Genomic DNA, 19,801 nt, shown 5'->3' on the forward strand with positions numbered 1-19,801 from the left:
TCCTTCATTTTTTGATGAGTGAGTATAGAGTGTCAAAATACATAAAACGTCGTGCTTTTTGATTTCGTTGACTTGGAAGCTTAAAGTTTTTGCAGCACCAAGGCAGTAGAGATCTCACTACATAGTATAAATTTCAACTCGATACTTGACAAAATGGATATTTAACAGTCGGACAGAGAGATAGACGGACAACAAGCTGATTAAAATGGTTCAAATGGCTCTGAGCACTATGGGACTCAACTGCTGTGGTCATAAGTCCCCTAGAACTTAGAACTACTTAAACCTAACTAACCTAAGGACAGCACACAACACCCAGCCATCACGAGGCAGAGAAAATCCCTGACCCCGCCGGGAATCGAACCCGGGAACCCGGGCGTGGGAAGCGAGAACGCTACCGCACGACCACGAGATGCGGGCCAACAAGCTGATTATTTATGGCTTCATTTATTACAGGTCGATGTACGGAAAACTAAAAATTCCTCGGCCAAATTTTATGCGGCCCTTTACCTGTGCAAACGTGCTAAATTAATTTAAATTCACCGCTGGGAATAAATTTTAGATCTTGGAATCCTCTGCGATCGGCGCGAACTCACCTCTAGTTCCGGTGTTTACTTCGAGGCGGTCAAACTTCGCGCGAGACGGGGCGAGGGAGACCTGTTGATATGCGGCTCGCACCTGGAGACGCTGATCTGTTTATCGTCCGCTGCCCTGCCGCCGACGTGCGACGCGACGCGGCCGGCCCGTTGCTCCGTGTTGCAGACGACGAGCGCCACCGGACTTGCCAGCTAGTCTGCCTGCGACCCTTGCCGTATCCCAGCTGCCGCCGCCACCGCAGCCAACAATCGACTGGCCACCGCCGCCGCCTCCCGGTACAAAGTTACCCGCGCCTCTGGCAGCTGCGGCCGGAGTCCGCACCGCGGCGCCACCGTCGCCGCAGCTCCCTGTCGCTGACGGCCACCGTCCGGCGAGGCGAGACTACCTCTCAAACCGACGCGGTGTCGCTGAAGGACCAACAGGCAGGGGAGGCCCCCACACGCAGTGCGTCTCGGACTTCGCCCGTCTGTCGTGAAATTACAGTACATACAAGATAAACAGTACTGTTCCACCTGGAACTGAAGGCGCTTCCGTCGGCTTACTCGCTTCGTGATGTACGACACACTTACCCACTTGTTAGTACATTGATGAGAAACATTATGACCACCTGCTTAATAGATTGTCTGTCCATCTTTGGAACGAAATGCATAATTGATTATGCATATGAAGGCCTGTGGAGGTATGTGGCATTATACACGGTGGCCCATTGATAGTGACTAGTGTTGGCAGAAGAGCCAACACTGTGTTTCTAGAGGAGGCCGAAATGCACGCGTTTAATTACACTCTCACTGGCGTGAGGTCTGGAACCGGACAATATCTTGAGAATTGCAAATAAAGTACGTAGATGATGTAATACTTAACTTTAATCCACAATTGTACAACATCTCTCGTTACGGTACATACTTCGTAATATTAATTATCAACTGCTATGGCGCCTTGCTAGGTCGTAGCAAATGACGTAGTTGAAGGCTATGCTAACTATCGTCTCGGTTAAGGGCGCTGCAGTCTGGAACCGCAAGACCGCTACGGTCGCAGGTTCGAATCCTGCCTCGGGCATGGATGTTTGTGATGTCCTTAGGTTAGTTAGGTTTAACTAGTTCTAAGTTCTAGGGGACTAATGACCTCAGCAGTTGAGTCCCATAGTGCTCAGAGCCATTTTTTTAACTATCGTCTCGGCAAATGAGAGCGTATCGGTCAGTGTAGCTTCGCTAGCAAAGTCGGCTGTACAACTAGGGCGAGTGCTCGTAAGTCTCTCTAGACCTGCCGTGTGGTGGCGGTCGGTCTGCTATCACTGACAGTGGCGGCACGCGGGTCCGGCGTATACTAATGGACCGCGGCCGATTTAAAGGCTACCACCTAGCAAGTGTGGTGTCTGGCGGTGACACCACAGTGACCGGGCCAAATATCTCACGAAATAATCATCAAACGAAAAAACTACAAAGAACGAAACTCGTCTAGCTTGAAGGGGAAAACCAGATGGCACTAAGGTTCGCTCGCTTGATGGCGCTTCCAAACGGATATCAACTGAGTTTCTTAAATAGGAACCCTCATTTTTTATTACATATTCGTGTAGTACGTAAAGAAATATGAATGTTTTAGTTGGACCACTTTTTTCGCTTTGTGACAGATGGCGCTGTAATAGTCACAAACGTATAAGTACATAGTGTCACGTAACATTCCGCCACATTTGCTTCGTGATACATTACCCGTCTTAAAATGGACCGTTTACCAATTGCAGAAAAGGTTGATATCGAGTTGTGTATAGCTACTGTAATCAAAATGCCCAACGAGTGTGTGCTATGTATGCTGCTCGGTATCCTGGACATCATCCAAGTGTCCGGACCGTTCGCCGAATAGTTACGTTATTTAACGAAACAGGAAGTGTCCAGCCACATGTGAAACGTCAGCCAGGACCTGCAACAAATGATGACGCCCAAGTGGGTGTTTTAGCTGCTGTCGCGGCTAATCCGCACATCAGTAGCAGAGAAATTGCTCGAGAATCGGGAATCTCAAAAACGTCGGTGTTGAGAATGCTGCATCAACATCGATTGCACCCCTACCACATTTCTAAGCACAAGGAATTGCATGGCGACGACTTTGAACGTCGTCTAGAGTTCTGCCACTGGGCACAAGAGAAATTACGGGACGATGACACATTTTTTGCACGCGTTCTATTTAGCGACGAAGCGTCATTCACCAACAGCGGTAACGTAAACCGGCATAATAAGCACAATTGGGCAACGGAAAATCCACGATGGCTGCGACAAGTGGAACATCAGCGACCTTGGCGGGTTAATGTATGGTGCGGCATTATGGGAGGAAGGATAATTGGCCACCATTTTATCGATGGCAATCTAAATGGTGCAGTGTATGCTGATTTCCTACGTAATGTTGCACCGATGTTACTACAAGATGTTTCACTGCATGACAGAATGGCGATGTACTTCCAACAAGATGGATGTCCGGCACATAGCTCGCGTGCGGTTGAAGCGGTATTGAATGGCATATTTCATGGCAGGTGGATTGGTCGTCTAAGGACCATACCATGGCTCGCACGTTCACCGGATCTGACGTCCCCGGATTTCGTTCTGTGGAGAAAGTTGAAGGATATATGCTATCTGGATCCAGAAACAACGCCTGACAACACGCCTCAGCGCATTGTCGATGGATGTGCGAACATTACGGAATTACTCGCTGTTGACAGGAATGACGTTACACGTATTGTCAAATGCATTGAGGTTGACGGGCATCATTTTGAGCATTTATTGCGTTAATGTTGTATTTACAGGTAATCACGCTGTAACAGCTTGCGTTCTCAGAAATGATAAGTTCACAAGGGTACATGTATCACATTGGAACAACCGAAATAAAATGTTCAAACGTACCTATGTTCTTATTTTAATTTTAAAAACCTATCTCTTACCAACAGTTCGTCTAAAATTGTAAGCCATAAGTTTGTGACTGTTACAGCGCCATCTATCACAAAGCGAAAAAAGATGTCCAACTAAAACATTCATATTTCTTTACGTACTACACGAATATGTAATAAAAAATGGGGGTTCCTATTTAAAATAAGCGCAGTGATATCCGTTTGACCTATGGCAGCGCCATCTAGCGGGCCAACCATAGCGCCATCTGATTTCCCCCTTCAAGCTAGAGAAGTTTCGTTATTTGTCGGTTTTTCGTTTGAAGCTTATTTCGTGAGATATTTGGCCTGCCACGACCAATGGACCACCCTGTGTATCTACGCAGAAGTCATATAATTCCGGTGAGTAACGCGCTGCTGATTGGCGTACTCGGTGAAGCACCCAATAGCGACCCACATGGGTTCCATAGGATTTACATCAGGCGAATTTTGTCACCGAGACATTTACGTCAGCTCACTATAACGCTCCTCACAGCACTGCAGCACGGTTCTGGCTCAGAGACACGGACAATACACTCCTGAAAGATGGCATCGCTGTCGTGTAATACATCCAGCATGAGGGGACACAGGTGATTCGCAGCTGTCAGCGTGTCTTTTATTACTACCACAGGTCCCATGCAAGCGCAGAACAATGTCTACCGCACCATAACACTGCTGTCTGTGGCGCGCTGCACGTTTCGAGCCTCTGTTCACCTCTATGACGGTGTTTGCGGAAACGACCGTTGATCTAGTGTAGCAAAATGGTAATTCACCCGAAGAGCCGACACGTTTCCATCGATCGACGGTCGAATCCGATAGTCCCGTGCCCACTGCAACCATAGCTGACCAACCGAGCGAGGTGGCGCAGTGGTTAGACACTGGACTCGCATTCGGGAGGACGACGGTTCAATCCCGCGACCGGCCATCCTGATTTAGGTTTTCCGTGATTTCCCTAAATCACTGCAGGCAAATGCCGGGATGGTTCCTCTGAAAGGGTACGGCCGACTTCCTTCCCCATCCTTCCCTAATCCGATGAGACCGATGACCACGCTGTCTGGTCTCCTTCCCCAAACAACCAACCCACCAACCATAGCTGACGATGTCGTTGGGTCAACATCTGAACACGTAGGGATGGTCCCCTGCGATGTACAGTAAATGGCGTACTCTAAAAGACTTCTGAGCAGAGATGCGACTTTTAATTTTAATGTCGTGTGACGAGGGCCTCCCTTCGGGTAGACCGTTCGCCTGGTGCAAGTCTTTCGATTTGACGCCACTTCGGCGATTTGCGCGTCGATGGGGATGAAATGATGCTGAGTAGGAGAACACAACACCCAACCCCTGAGCGGACAAAACCTCCGACCCAGCCGGGAATCGAACCCGGGCCCTTTGAATTGACATTCTGTCCCACTGACCACTCAGCTACCGGGGGCGGACATATAGATGCCACTGATCACCATCTATCGTACTTTAAGAGCAGACAGACCTCCGAACCCCACGTTCTTTGTAGAGTAGTGGGCGTTCAGTCATTTAGCCATTTACAGCCTAATGGCGTTTCCCAGTTCTTCTACATCCTTCTGTAGATGCTCACGAGAACAGCACGTGAAAATTCGACCAGCTTCGCCGGTTTCGAGATTCTCATTCACAGGCACTATGCTATAATCGCTCTTTGACAACGAATTTCCCACTTTGCAACCTATATCTTCGATAAGTTGATCCCCCTGTCCCTGTCTATTCCGCTTACGTACTTCTGTTACCTCATCATATGCCCACAACGCCACCAGGTGGCGTCCAGCGTCGCGGTTGGCAGCGATGTTTTGGCTTGTAAGTGTATTTTGGAGCATTTATTCCGTCTTGTGGGCTCTGCTGGTTAATCGGATGTGGCATGTTAATGTTAAGAGGTAGCCGGATGCCCTTCCTGTCTCCACCCTCTACCCTCCGGGAAGGAATTAGTGTACCCCAACTGTCTGCGTCTAGTATAATCCATGGAATAGTGCGAATGTGGTCAGATGTCGGCGAGCCGTGTAACTGAGGCAGAACTTCGGGACCTGCCCGGTATTCAACTAGCGTGATGTGGAAAACCGCCTAAAAACCACATCTACACCAGCCATCGTCATTAATCCGCCTGGGGCATTCGATGCGTGGCCAGCGCGCCTACCCGAGTCTAGGAAGCAGCGCATTAGCACTCTCGGCTACCATGGCGGGTTTTGTCAGTATATATGCAGTACTGCCACGCAGTGAGTTGCGTTTCCTTAGCCACAACTGTACTTGCTTGCCGGCCGCAGTGGCCAAGTGGTTCTAGGCGCTTGTTCGGAACGACGCGGCTGCTACGGTCGCAGGTTCGAATCCTACCTCGGGCATGGATGTGTGTGATGTCCTTAGGTTGGTTAGGTTTAAGTAGTTCTAAGTTTAGGGGACTGATGACCTCAGATGTTAAGTCCCATAGTCCTTAGAGCCATTTTTGTACTTGTTTACTGTAACGCCACCGCGTGGTTCCGAAAACGGGCATGGAATGCCAAGTACAGTAATATCGTTGTCGGGGAATACATGTGATGAATGCTGTTCTAGTAGTCCAGTCAAATGGTGATTCTTAGTTGAACATTTTGTAGAAGCTTTTTTGACAATCCTTCTATATATTTTCAAGAGTGCTCGATCCGAATTATCAAAGCCCCACTAACAATTTCAATCTCTCTTGTTCCATGATGGATACTGGACAGTCTTCGAAGTAAACCCTCCAAAAACGAATTAATGGAATCCAGATACTGATGACACCAAATAAGAAAGTACTGCTGTATCCGATTCTCTATACAGGCGGTGCATAGGACCCTGAAGATGGCATTAATAAGATGCCGTAATCGGTCGTCTAAATATTGTAACTTTTCCTGTGGTGAACACTAAAATTTCGGCGCGGAAGTCAGTCAAGATTGGAAATAAATACGAAAAATTTGGACTTTTTTAAGGTTTTCGCTGGCATCCCAGAAACGGAGCAATTTTCAACAAAGCTGACAATTAGTTAAGTAAAAAGGATGAAAATTTTCAGAAAATAAGCCTGAGTCATTTTCTCCGTCAGACTAACCATGTGGCGTACAGATTGAACTCCGAGTAATTTCAGTCGCTACAACCAAAACCCAAGTCCTCGTTCCTCAATATGCTATGACATAATGTTAATTGAAACGTTACGCTTTCATCACCCCTACAGTTAAAAGGCGATTAAGTAACATATGTGAATGATATAATAATTATGCTTTACAAAATGTTCAAATGTGTGTGAAATCTTATGGGACGTAACTGCTAGGGCATCAGTGCTTAAGTTTACACACTACTTAACCTAAATAATCCTAAGGACAAACACACACACACACACACACACACACACACACACACACACACACACATGCCCGAGGGACGACTCGAACCTCCGTCGGGATCAGCCGCACAGTCTATGACTGCAGCGCCCTAGACCGCACGGTTAATCGCGCGCGGCAATTATGCTTTAAAAATGGCTCTGAGCACTATGGGACTTAACTTCTGAGGTCATCAGTCCCCTAGAACTTAGAACTACTTAAACCTAACTAATCTAAGGACATCAAACACATCCATGTCTGAGGCAGGATTAGAACCTGCGACCGTAGCGGTCACGCGGGTCCAGAATGTTGCGCCTAGAACCGCTCGGCCGCCCCGGCTACAGTACGCAAGTTAAAATACGTGAACTAGTAAGGGCTGAGTAAAAAACTGCTGTTTCATACTTTTTTTGCTTCAGTTGTGGCCCTCTACCTATGCGAATACTGTAATTGTATATAAGTCCGCTGTTACAAATATCTCGATTGAATACATTGCCATTCATAAGAAGTCACCTGAAATTTCTATGTTCACTTTTCACCAACTACAGCAGTCAAAATGAAAATAGGTAAATCCACAAAAAGAAAAGTCCGGACACTTGCAAGTGTGACTCGCGCGAAGATGGTTCCGTACAAAATTCATCAATTTTCGGAATCGATCATTTCGACGATTTTTACCTGTTATCGATACCGATACTGTCACAATATCAATATATCTGTCGTAAATGACTGTATGTTTTGATTGCATAGGTGTAGATGCTCAACCTTTTCACACCGCCAAGAGACATGACAAGGCAACTCGTTCCCCAGAAAAAGGGATCTTAACACACTAACGAACAGTCAGACAGCAAATGACACAAAAATAATAATTTAACGAGTGATATAATGACAAACTAAAAATTTTCGAATCTTTTTTCGTTTGGTTCTTCTGTGGAACCTTGCTTCTTGCCAAGTTTTATGATTCTAGGTCAACTGGTTCAAATGGCTCTGAGCACTATGGGACTTCTGAGGTCATCAGTCCCCTAGAACTTAAAACTACTTACACCTAACTAACCTAAGGAAATCACACACATCAATGCCCGAGGCAGTATTCGAACCTGCGACCGTAGCGGTCGCGCGGTTCCAGACTGTAGCGCCTGGAACCGATCGGCTACCCCGGCCGGCTAATTATGATTTATTTAGCATAAGGTAATAATGATAAGAATAACTATCATAATGGTATATATTTTCTTCAATAATTTTAAAGTAATTTCTAAGATGTTTCATCCTCTTTGCGCTTCGTGCACCACTCCTCTGGCGTTCACTTCATTTGCCTACAAAATGAGAATGTATGTGGGTAACGTTCTCTTTAATTCCAGAAAAAGTCAGCATCACCGTAAATAGCATCGTTTCCGAGTTATAAGCGAAAAATACGATAAAAGTCTCAGTTTTTCATGGTTTTCTTTTTTCACCCGCTTCCGGGCCGAAATTTTGGTAGCAGTGAAAGTTCAGATTCATATAGAAATTAGTTGTTGTTGTTGTTGTTGTTGTTGTTGTTGTGGTCTTCAGTCCTGAGACTGGTTTGATGCAGCTCTCCATGCTACTCTATCCTGTGCCAGATTCTTCATCTCCCAGTACCTACTGCAACCTACATCCTTCTCAATCTGCTTAGTGTACTGATCTCTTGGTCTCCCTCTACGATTTTTACCCTCCACGCTGCCCTCCAATGCTAAATTTGTAATCCCTTGATGCCTCAAAACATGTCCTACCAACCGATCCCTTCTTCTAGTCAAGTTGTGCCACAAACTTCTCTTCTCCCCAAGCCTATTCAATACCTCCTCATTAGTTACGTGATCTACCCACCTTATCTTCAGCATTCTTCTGTAGCACCACATTTCGAAAGCTTCTATTCTCTTCTTGTCCAAACTATTTATCGTCCATGTTTCACTTCCATACATGGCCACACTCCATACAAATACTTTCAGAAACGACTTCCTGACACTTAAATCTATACTCGACGTTAACAAATTTCTCATCTTCAGAAACGATTTCCTTGCCATTGCCAGTCTACATTTTATATCCTCTCTACTTCGACCATCATCAGATATTTTACTCCCTAAATAGCAAAACTCCTTTACTACTTTAAGTGTCTCATTTTCTAATTTAATTCCCTCGGCATCACCCGATATAATTTGACTACATTCCATTATCCTCGTTTTGGTTTTGTTGATGTTCATCTTATATCCTCCTTTCAAGACACTGTCCATTCCGTTCAACTGCTCTTCCAAGTCCTTTGCTGTCTCTGAGAGAATTAAAATGTCATCGGCGAACCTCAAAGTTTTTACTTCTTCTCCATGAATTTTAATACCTACTCCAAATTTTTCTTTTGTTTCCTTTACTGCTTGCTCAATATACAGATTGAATAACATCGGGGAGAGGCTACAACCCTGTCTCACTCCTTTCCCAACCACTGCTTCCCTTTCATGCCCCTCGACCCTTATAACCACCTGGTTTCTGTACAAATTGTAAATAGCCTTTCGCTCCCTGTATTTTACCCCTGCCACCTTCAGAATTTCAAAGAGAGTATTCCAGTTAACGTTGTGAAAAGCTTTCTCTAAGTCTACAAATGCTAGAAACGTAGTTTTGCCTTTTCTTAATCTTTCTTCTAAGATAAGTCGTAAGGTTAGTATTGCCTCACGTGTTCCAACATTTCTACGGAATCCAAACTGATCTTCCTCGAGGTCCGCTTCTACCAGTTTTTCCATTCGTCTGTAAAGAATTCGCGTTAGTATTTTGCAGCCATGACTTATTAAACTGATAGTTCGGTAATTTTCACATCTTTCAACACCTGCTTTCTTTGGAATTGGAATTATTATATTCTTCTTGAAGACTGAGGGTATTTCGCCTGTCTCATACATCTTGCTCACCAGATGGTAGAGTTTTGTCATGACTCGCTCTCCCACGGCCATCAGTAGTTCTAATGGAATGTTGTCTACTCCCGGGGCCTTGTTTCGACTCAGGTCTTTCAGTGCTCTGTCAAACTCTTCACGCAGTATCTTATCTCCCATTTCGTCTTCATCTACATCCTCTTCCCTTTCCATATATTGTCCTCAAGTACATCGCCCTTGTATAAACCCTCTATTACTCCTTCCAGCTTTCTGCCTTCCCATCTTTGCTTAGAACTGGGTTGCCATCTGAGCTCTTGATATTCATACAAGTGGTTCTCTCTCTCCAAAGGTCTCTTTAATTTTCCTGTAGGCAGTATCTATCTTATCCCTAGAGAGACAAGCCTCTACATCCTTACATTTGTCCTCTAGCCATCCCCGCTTAGCCATGTTGCACTTCCTGTCAATCTCATTTTTGAGACGTTTGTATTCCTTTTTGCCTGCTTCATTTACTGCATTTTTATATTTTCTCCTTTCATCAATTAAATTCAGTATTTCTTCTGTTACCCAAGGATTTCTATTAGCCCTCGTCTTTTTACCTACTTGATCGTCTGCTGGCTTCACTAATTCATCCCTCAGAGCTACCCATTCTTCTTCTACTATATTTCTTTCCCCCATTCCTGTCAATTGTTCCCTTATGCTCTCCCGGAAACTCTCTATAACCTCTGGTTCTTTCAGTTTATCCAGGTCCCATCACCTTAAATTCCCACCTTTTTGCAATTTCTTCAGTTTCAATCTGCAGTTCATAACCAATAGATTGTGGTCAGAATCCACATCTGCCCCTGGAAATGTCTTACAATTTAAAACCTGGTTCCTAAATCTCTGTCTTACCATTATATAATCTATCTGATACCTTTTAGTATCTCCAGGATTCTTCCAGGTATACAACATTCCTTTATGATTCTTGAACCAAGTGTTAGCTATGATTAAGTCATGCTCTGTGCAAAATTCTACAAGGCGGCATCCTCTTTCATTTCTTCCCCCCAATCCATATTCACCTACTATGTTTCCTTCTCTCCCTTTTCCTACCGACGAATTCGAGTCACCCATGACTGTTAAATTTTCGTCTTCCTTCACTACCTGAATAATTTCTTTTATTTCGTCATACATTTCATCAATTTCTTCATCATCTGCAGAGCTAGTTGGCATATAAACTTGTACTACTGTAGTAGGCATGGGCTTTGTGTCTATCTTGGCCACAATAATGCGTTCACTATGCTGTTTGTAGTAGCTAACCCGCACTCCCATTCTTTTATTCATTATTAAACCTACTCCTGCATTACCCCTATTTGATTTTTTATTTATAACCCTGTATTCACCTGACCAAAAGTCTTGTTCCTCCTGCCACCGAACTTCACTAATTCCCACTATATCTAACTTTAACCTATCCATTTCCCTTTTTAAATTTTCTAACGTACCTGCCCGATTAAGGGATCTGACATTCCACGCTCCGATCCGTAGAACGCCAGTTTCCTTTCTCCTGATAACGACATTCTCTTGAGTAGTCCCCGCCCGGAGATCCGAATGGGGGACTATTTTACCTCCGGAATATTTTACCCAAGAGGACGCCATCATCATTTAATCATACAGTAAAGCTGCATGTCCTCGGGAAAAATTACGGCTGTAGTTTCCCCTTGCTTTCAGCCGTTCGCAGTACCAGCACAGCAAGGCCGTTTTGGTTAATGTTACAAGGCCAGATCAGTCAATCATCCCCTGCAACTACTGAAAAGGCTGCTGCCCCTCTTCAGGAACCACATGTTTGTCTGGCCTCTCAACAGATACCCCTCCGTTGTGGTTGCACCTACGGTACGGCTATCTGTATCGCTGAGGCACGCAAGCCTCCCCACCAACGGCAAGGTCCATGGTTCATGGAGGGGAGGATAGAAATCAGTACAGCCGACATAATCGACTTGAGAAATTCGGCAACTGTACTGATATTTAAGATAATTCTCATTTACTGTTTCACCTCAACAGCACGTATTAGAATAAATTTTTCGATCACTCTGGAGATCCAAAACAAAGTAAAATAACGTATGTACCTCCTAACTCTTTGCAGTTTGCAGAAAAGAAAATAATTGTACATAGATGTTCAGCTTACCTAAGTAGTTGCGTCAGCAACCGGGTTGTCTACTCACAACCACATGTAAGAGTGCTGTGTTTTGCAACTGTGATCAGTGTTTCAAATAATGTTGGGGGAAAGTAATAGGAGATCAGGAAGACAAGAACATGCTCATAAGCTATAACCAACAGGTTTCACATATTATTACTAGACAATTTAGCAGTAGCAATTTACGGGTAGGATTTACAACTAATTACGTTATTCACTTCAGACTCAGCACCGTGCGAATAGAAAAGCTTCGAAATACGCGAAGTGTGGCAACTATCCAGACGTTTACATGGTTCAAACACGCATGACGTTTGAAATACAGTTCAGAGACCACGCTTCGATTCAAACTAATAAAACAACGTTTACTAAGAGTCTTTAAAAATCGAAGCATACACTATGTGATCACAAGTATCTGGACACCCCGTAAAAAATACGTTTCTCATATTAGGTGTATCGTGCTGCCACCTACTGCCAGGTACTCCATATCAGTGACCTCAGCAGTCATTATTGTGAGAGAGCAGAATGGGGTGCTCCGTAGAACTCACGGACTTCGAACGTGATCAGGTGATTGGATATCAGTTGTGTCATACATCTGTATGCGAGATATCCACGCTCCTAAACATGCCTAGGTCCACTGTTTCCGATGTGATACTGAATCGACAGCAGACCAACACCGACAACGATAGTTCAGGTATACATGCCGACGTCGCAAGCTGAAGATGGACAGATAGAGAAAGTGTATGAGGATATTGAAAGGGTAATGCAGTATGTAAAGGGGGACGAAAATCTAATAGTCATGGGCGACTGGAATGCAGTTGTAGGGGAAGGAGTAGAAGAAAAGGTTACAGGAGAATATGGGCTTGGGACAAGGAATGAAAGAGGAGAAAGACTAATTGAGTTCTGTAACAAGTTACAGCTAGTAATAGCGAATACCCTGTTCAAGAATCACAAGAGGAGGAGGTATACTTGGAAAAGGCCGGGAGATACGGGAAGATTTCAATTAGATTACATCATGGTCAGACAGAGATTCCGAAATCAGATACTGGATTGTAAGGCATACCCAGGAGCAGATATAGACTCAGATCACAATATAGTAGTGATGAAGAGTAGGCTGAAGTTCAAGACATTAGTCAGGACGAATCAATACGCAAAGAAGTGGGATACAGAAGTACTAAGGAATGACGAGGTACGTTTGAAGTTCTCTAACGCTATAGATACAGCAATAAGGAATAACACAGTAGGCAGTACAGTTGAAGAGGAATGGACATCTCTAAAAAGGGCCATCACAGAAGTTGGGAAGGAAAACATAGGTACAAAGAAGGTAGCTGCGAAGAAACCATGGGTAACAGAAGAAATACTTCAGTTGATTGATGAAAGGAGGAAGTACAAACATGTTCCGGGAAAATCAGGAATACAGAAGTACAAATCGCTGAGGAATGAAATAAATAGGAAGCGCAGGGAAGCTAAGACGAAATGGCTGCAGGAAAAATGTGAAGACATCGAAAAAGATATGATTGTCGGAAGGACAGACTCAGCATACAGGAAAGTCAAAACAACCTTTGGTGACATTAAAAGCAACGGTGGTAACATTAAGAGTGCAACGGGAATTCCACTGCCAAATGCAGAGGAGAGAGCAGATAGGTGGAAAGAATACACTGAAAGCCTCTATGAGGGTGAAGATTTGTCTGATGTGATAGAAGAAGAAACAGGAGTCGATTTAGAAGAGGTAGGGGATCCAGTATTAGAATCGGAATTTAAAAGAGCTTTGGAGGACTTACGGTCAAATAAGGCAGAAGGGATAGATAACATTCCATCAGAATTTCTAAAATCATTGGGGGAAGTGGCAACAAAACGACTATTCACGTTGGTGTGTAGAATACATGAATCTGGCGTCATACCATCTGACTTTCGGAAAAGCATCATCCACACAATTCCGAAGACGGCAAGAGCTGACAAGTGCGAGAATTATCGCACAATCAGCTTAACAGCTCATGCATCGAAGCTGCTTACAAGAATAATATACAGAAGAATGGAAATGAAAATTGAGAATGCACTAGGTGACGATCAGTTTGGGTTTAGGAAAAGTAAAGGGACGAGAGAGGCAATTCTGACGTTACGGCTAGTAATGGAAGCAAGGCTAAAGAAAAATCAAGACTCTTTCATAGGATTTGTCGACCTGGAAAAAGCGTTCGGCAATATAAAATGGTGCAAGCTGTTCGAGATTCTGAAAAAAGTAGGGGTAAGCTATAGGGAGAGACGGGTCATATACAATATGTACACCAACCAAGAGGGAATAATAAGAGTGGACGATCAAGAACGAAGTGCTCGTATTAAGAAAGGTGTAAGACAAGGATGTAGCCTTTCGCCCCTACTCTTCAATCTGTACATCGAGGAAGCAATGATGGAAATAAAAGAAAGGTTCAGGAGTGGAATTAAAATACAAGGTGAAAGGATATCAATGATACGATTCGCTGATGACATTGCTATCCTGAGTGAAAGTGAAGAAGAAGTAAAGGATCTGCTGAACGGAATGAACAGTCTAATGAGTACACAGTATGGTTTGAGAGTAAATCGGAGAAAGACGAAGGTAATGAGAAGTAGTAGAAATGAGAACAGTGAGAAACTTAACATCAGGATTGATGGTCACGAAGCCAATGAAGTTAAGGAATTCTGCTACCTAGGCAGCAAAATAACCAATGACGGACGGAGCAAGGAGGAAATCAAAAGCAGACTCGCTATGGCAAAAAAGGCATTTCTGGCCAAGAGGAGTCTACTAATATCAAATACCGGCCTTAATTTGAGGAAGAAATTTCTGAGGATGTACGTCTGGAGTACAGCATTGTATGTATGGTAGTGAAACATGGACTGTGGGAAAACCGGAACAGAAGAGAATCGAAGCATTTGAGATGTGGTGCTACAGACGAATGTTGAAAATTAGGTGGACTGATAAGGTAAGGAATGAGGAGGTTCTACGCAGAATCGGAGAGGAATATGTGGAAAACACTGATAAGGAGAAGGGACAGGATGATAGGACATCTGCTAAGACATGAGGGAATGACTTCCATGGTACTAGAGGGAGCTGTAGAGGGCAAAAACTGTAGAGGAAGACAGAGATTGGAATACGTCAAGCAAATAATTGAGGACGTAGGTTGCAAGTGCTACTCTGAGATGAAGAGGTTAGCACAGGAAAGGAATTCGTGGCGGGCCGCATCAAACCAGTCAGTAGACTGATGACCAAAGAAAAAAACTTAAGTGGGAACTTGAAGGGACATTTACACCACAAATGCGTACAGGCCGACCTCGTCTGTTGACGGACAGAGGCCGTCGACAGTTGAAGAGGATCGTAACGTATAATAGGCAGACCATCACACAGGTATTCCAAACTGCATTAGGCTACATTATGACAGGCAGGAGATGAGAAAACTTGGATTTCATAGTCAAGCGGCTGCTTACAAGTCACACATCACTCCTGTAAATGCCAAACGACGCCTCGCTTGGTGTAAGAAGCGTAAACATTAGATGATTGATCAGTGGAAAAACGTTGTGAGTGACGACTCACGGTACACGATGTGGCGATCCGATGGCAGGGTGTGGGTATGGCGAATGTCCTGTGAACGTCATCTGCCAGCGTGTGTACATCTACATCTATGTGATTACTCTGCTGTTCACAATTAAGTGCCTGGCAGAGTGTTCAATGAACCACCTTCAAGCTGCCTCTCTACCGTTCCAGTCTCGAACTGCACACGGGAAAATTTAGCACTAAATTTTTTCTGTGCGAGCCCTAATTTCTCATATTTTATCGTGATGGTCATTTCTCCCTATATAGGTGGGTGCCCTCAGAATGTTTTCCCAATATGAGGAGACAACTGGTGATTGAAATTTCATGAGAAGATTCCGTCGCAACGAAAAACGCATTTGTTTTAATGATTGCCACTGCAATTCACGTATAATGTCTGCGGCACTATCTCCCGTATTTAACGATAATGCAAAACGAGCAGCTGAACTTTTTCAATATCATCCGTCAGTCCCACATGATGCGGATCCCACACCGCACAGCTGTACTCCAGAATAGGGCGGACAAGTGTAGTGTAAACCGTCTCTTTAGTAGATCTGTTGCACCTTCTAAGTGTTTTGCCAATGAATCGCAGTCTTTGGTTTGCTACACCCACAACATTATCTCTGTGATCGTTCCAATTTAGGGTATTAGTAATTGTAATTCTTTCTGGTCATCTGGTGACTTTAAAAGGCGGCAAATGACTGCATCATCTTCAAATAATCTAAGACGGCTACTCAGATTGTCTCTTATGTCGTTAATATAGCTCACGAACAATAGAGTTCCTATAACACTTCCCTGGGGATCGCCGGATATTTCTTCTGTTTTACTCGATGACTTTCCATCTATTACTACGAACTGTGACCAATCTGATAGAAAACCACGAATCCAGTGGCACAACTGAGGCGATATTCCATAGGCACATAGTTCGGTTAGAAGACGCTTGTGAGGAACGGTGTCGAAAGCCTTCCGAAAATCCAAAAACATGGAGTCAATTTGACGTCCCCTGTCGATAGCACTCGTTAGAGCTAGTTGTGTTCCGCAAGAACGATAATTTTTGAAACCGTGCTGACTATGTGTCAGTAAATCGTTTTGTTCGAGGTACTTCATAATGTTCGAATACAGTATATGTTCCAAGACCCTACTGCAAATCGGCGGCCGGAGTGGCCGAGCGGTTCCAGGCTCTACAGTCTGGAACCGCGCGACCGCTACGGTCGCATGTTCGAATCCTGCCTCGGGCATGGATGTGTGTGACGTCCCTAGGTTAGTTAGGTTTAAGTAGTTCTAAGTTCTATTGGACTGACGACCTCAGATGTTGAGTCCCATAGTGCTCAGAGCCATTTTGAACCTACTGCAAATCGACGTTAGTGATTTGGGCCTACTTCCCTTTCTGGGCATTGGTGTGACTTGGGCAACGTTCCAGTCTTTAGGTATGGAACTTTCTGTGAGCGAGTGGTTGTATATAATTGCTAAATAAGGAGCTACTTTATCAGCATACTCTGAAAGGAACCTGACTGGTATACAGTCTGGACCGAAGGCCATGCCTTTATTAAGTGATTTAAGCTGCTTTGCTACACCGGGGATATCTAGTTCTGTGTTTCTCATCTTCGCAGTTGTTCTTGATTGGAATTCGGGAATATTTACTTCGTCTTCTTTGATAAAGGAGTTTCGGAAAACCGTGTTTAATGACTCTGCTTTGGTGGCACTGTCATCAGTGACTTCACCGTTGTTATCGCGCGGTGAAGGTACTGATTGCGTCTTTCCACAGGTGTGCTTTACATATGATCAGACTCTCTTTGGGTTTTCTGCCAGATTCCGAGTTTCGTTGAGGAAATTATTAAAAGCATCACTCATTGAAGTACACGCTATATTCCGAACTTCTGCTAAACTTTGCCAATCTCCGGGATTTTGAGTTCTTTTAAATCTGGCATGTTTTATTTCGTTGCTTCTGCAACAGCGATCTGACCCGTTTTGTGTACCATGGGGGATCAGAACCATCACTTTTTAATTTATGTGGTATATATCTCTCAACTGCACTGTGTAAACAGTAAAATTCGGAGGCGGTGGTGTTATGGTGTGGTCATGTTTTTCATGGAGGGGCTTGCACCCCTTGTTGTTTTGCGTAGCTCTATCACAGTACAGCCCTACACTGATGATTTAAGCGTCTTCTTGATTGCCACTGTGGAAAGGAAATACGGGGATGGCGATTGCATCTTTCAACAAGATCGAGCACCTGTTCATAATGCAGGCCTGTGGCGGAGTTGTTACACGACAGTAATATAAGTGTAATGGACTGGCCTGCACAGAGTCCTGACCTCAATCCAACAGAATACCTTTGGGGTGTTTTGGAATGCCGACTTCGTGCCAGGCCTCACCGACCGACATCGATACCGCTCCTCAGTGCAGCAGTCCATGAAGAATGGGCTGCCATTCCCCAAGAAATCTTCCAGCCCGTGATTTAACTTATGCCTGCGAGAGTGGAAGCTGTCTTCAAGGCTGAAATGTGGGCCAACACCATACTGAATTCCAGCATTACCAACTGTGGGTGCCACGAACTTAAGTCATTTACAGCCAGGTGTTCGGATACTTTTGAGCACTTAGTGTACTGTTGAAATTATCGATACGCATTTGGAAGTGCTGCAGAAAGAACATAAGGGGAACCTCCTGACAATGTTGGAAGAAATTTAGATTTTTAGAGCCCGTCTGCAAGAGCCTGGCGATACATTAAATTAAATCAGTAGTACGATTTTATTAACGGAGGATTATTTTTGTGAGTCATCAGTTTTCTGACTGATTTGATGCGGCCCCCGACTATTTCCTCTCCCGTGCCAACCTCTTCATCTCAGAGTAGCACCTGCAAACTTATGTCCTCAATTATTTACTGTATTACTCGAATCTCTGTCTTCCTCTACAACTCACTCTAGTGCCCTGGAAGTCATTACCTCATGTCTTAACAGATGTCATATCATCCTGTGCCTTCTCCTTGTCAGTGTTTTCCACATACTCTTTTCCCCTCCGATTCTGCACAGTCCCTCCTCATGCCTTATCTTATCTGTCCACATAATTTTCAGTATTCGCGGGTATCACCACATCTCAAATGCTTCGATTCTCTTCGCTTCCAGTTTTTCCACAGTCTAAGTTTCATGCATTTTTACAGAATCTTCTAAAGCCCGTTCCAACCGTCCACGTCACCGCAGCACACACGTGATCAACAGCTGCTCTTCCTGAGAAAAGACAGCGGCAGCGCATCAGCTGACATCGCACACCGTCCCAGCAGCAGACTGGCGTGCAGACTGGCTTCAGTACACACTCTACTGCAAAACTGTGTGCTATACAACGCCACCAAGCAGAAGCTAATGCAATGAACCGTAACTCTCATACACTGTTCGCGCAAACTTTAGTTGCTTCGCAGAGTTTCACTTTCAAAATTTATTGTTTCATATTTTTTACGTTTTTATTCTTTAATTTTCTTTTAACATCATAATATATAGTGCCATATTATGCAATTCTAGGCCCTCTACATAACTCCACATTCGTAATTTTACGATCCCTACGTTTTTCACTTTTTGTGCAGCCCTTGTTCTAGGCCTGTACTTTTAATACACTCCTGGAAATTGATATAAGAACACCGTGAATTCATTGTCCCAGGAACGGGAAACCTTATTGACACATTCCTGGGGTCAGATACATCACATGATCACACTGACAGAACCACAGGCACATAGACACAGGCAACAGAGCATGCACAATGTCGGCACTAGTACAGTGTATATCCACCTTTCGCAGCAATGCAGGCTGCTATTCTCCCATGGAGACGATCGTAGAGATGCTGGATGTAGTCCTGTGGAACGGCTTGCCATGCCATTTCCACCTGGCGCCTCAGTTGGACCAGCGTTCGTGCTGGACGTGCAGACCGCGTGAGACGACGCTTCATCCAGTCCCAAACATGCTCAATGGGGGACAGATCCGGAGATCTTGCTGGCCAGGGTAGTTGACTTACACCTTCTAGAGCACGTTGGGTGGCACGGGATACATGCGGACGTGCATTGTCCTGTTGGAACAGCAAGTTCCCTTGCCGGTCTAGGAATGGTAGAACGATGGGTTCGATGACGGTTTGGATGTACCGTGCACTATTCAGTGTCCCCTCGACGATCACCAGTGGTGTACGGCCAGTGTAGGAGATCGCTCCCCACACCATGATGCCGGGTGTGGCCCTGTGTGCCTCGGTCGTATGCAGTACTGATTGTGGCGCTCACCTGCACGGCGCCAAACACGCATGCGACCATCATTGGCACCAAGGCAGAAGCGACTCTCATCGCTGAAGACGACACGTCTCCATTCGTCCCTCCATTCACGCCTGTCGCGACACCACTGGAGGCGGGC

General features: G+C 44.7%; 1 protein-coding gene across 2 annotated transcripts in view; it reads right to left on the bottom strand.

The window, feature by feature from the left end:
- LOC126210221 (connectin-like) overlaps positions 1 to 19,801 on the bottom strand; it is an 802,365-nt gene that overhangs the window by 441,530 nt on the left and 341,034 nt on the right. Inside the window, exon 1 of one of the 2 annotated variants that reach the window (XM_049939402.1) lies at positions 594 to 827. The exons of the other annotated variant lie outside the window; for it this stretch is intronic. The gene's annotated coding sequence lies outside the window, so the exon portion shown is untranslated. Of the gene's footprint in view, positions 1 to 593; positions 828 to 19,801 lie in introns of those variants that run through there. 2 annotated transcript variants of the gene reach the window in all.

The sequence above is a fragment of the Schistocerca nitens genome, chromosome 10 (genome assembly GCF_023898315.1).
Source record: "Schistocerca nitens isolate TAMUIC-IGC-003100 chromosome 10, iqSchNite1.1, whole genome shotgun sequence".
Taxonomy (NCBI): Eukaryota; Metazoa; Arthropoda; class Insecta; order Orthoptera; family Acrididae; genus Schistocerca; species Schistocerca nitens.